Raw genomic sequence first — 1,531 nt, forward strand, 5'->3', positions numbered from 1 at the left:
CAAAAAAACAGACTTTAAAAACTGCTGATGTCCAAAGATAAAGGAGGAATAGGATGGGGAGCCACTTTCACCCCCAGAAATATATCAAAAGATCATCTGCATGTGAAACAACTCCCAAAGAGCAACTTCTGAACACTGGAGGGGAGCCAGAGACTTCCAGAAAGGCAAATTAATCTCCTCAGAATAAAGTAAGGTGAAGGATAAATATGAAAAGGGAGGCAAATTATTTTGGGATGGGTATCTGTCCTAGGGAGGGAATCATGAAGGAGGTGATGTTTCCACAAAATAGGAAACCCTCTCACAGGCTGCATCAGTGAGGAGCTTAGGAACATCAGAGGAAATCACAATGAGGCAAAACTGAGAAAATTCACCACAGAGATTGCACCGAACAACAATTACCAACTGAAAAGTAATTCATATACTTGCTTCTGCCAGCAGCAAGTAGAGGCTGGGTGCATAGGCATGATCTATGTGGGTTGGTGCTCAGGGAAAGGACTGGGGTTGAATGCCATGGAGACATTCTGAGGGGCTAATGTGACATAGAGCAGACACTACAGGGGGCCACCAGAGAAACAAAGGACCATTACTTTAGGAAGACTTTTAACACCACTACTAATGCTAATCCGAGATGGTGGAGAGGAAGGATGTGTGCTCATCTTCTCCTGAGAGACCTCCAAAATTACAACTCACTGCTGGACAACCATCGGACAGGAGAATGTTGGATCCCACCAAAAAAGAAAAACATACTCCACATCCAAGGGCAAAGAAGAAGACCCAACAAGACAGCAGGAGGGGAAAAACTGCATTTAGACTCAAACCCCATGCCCACCAGAGACTCCCAGATGGCTCCCGTGGAGGCACAGGTCAGCAGTGGCCTGCTGCAGGGGTAGGGGATCTGGGTGCAGCAGACCTGGGTAAGGCATAAGCCCTCTTGGAGGAGGTTGCCATTAACCCAACCATAGAGATGCCAGAACTTACACAGAACTGGGGAAAGACTCTCAGAGGGCACAAACAAAACCTTGTGTGCACCAGGATGCAGGAGAAAGGAACAGTGACCCCACAAGAGACTGACCCAGACTTGCCCATGAGTGTCCAGGAGTCTATGGTGGAGGCAAGGGTAAGCAGTGGCCTGCTGCTGGGTCTGGGGCACTGAGTGCAGCAATGTGTGTACAAGACCTTTTGAAGGAAGTCACCATTATCTTCATTACTTCCACCACAGTTTGGCCTCAGGTCAAACAACAGGGAGGGAACACAACCCCACCCATCAACAGAAAATTGGATTAAATATTTGCAAAGAACAAGACCATCAGAACAAGACCCAGTTTCCCCCTCAGTCAGTCTCTCCCATCAGGAATCTTCCATAAGTCTCTTATCCTAATCTATCAGAGGGCAGACAGAATGAAAACCACAGTCACAAAAAACTAACCAAACTGGTCACATGGACCAGAGCCTTGTCTAACTCAATGAAACTATGAGCCGTGCCACGTAAAGGCTACCCAAGACGAACAGGTCATAGTGGAGATTTCTGACA

Source organism: Bison bison, unplaced genomic scaffold (genome assembly GCF_000754665.1).
Source record: "Bison bison bison isolate TAMUID 2011002044 unplaced genomic scaffold, Bison_UMD1.0 scf7180017864481, whole genome shotgun sequence".
Classification (NCBI taxonomy): domain Eukaryota; kingdom Metazoa; phylum Chordata; class Mammalia; order Artiodactyla; family Bovidae; genus Bison; species Bison bison.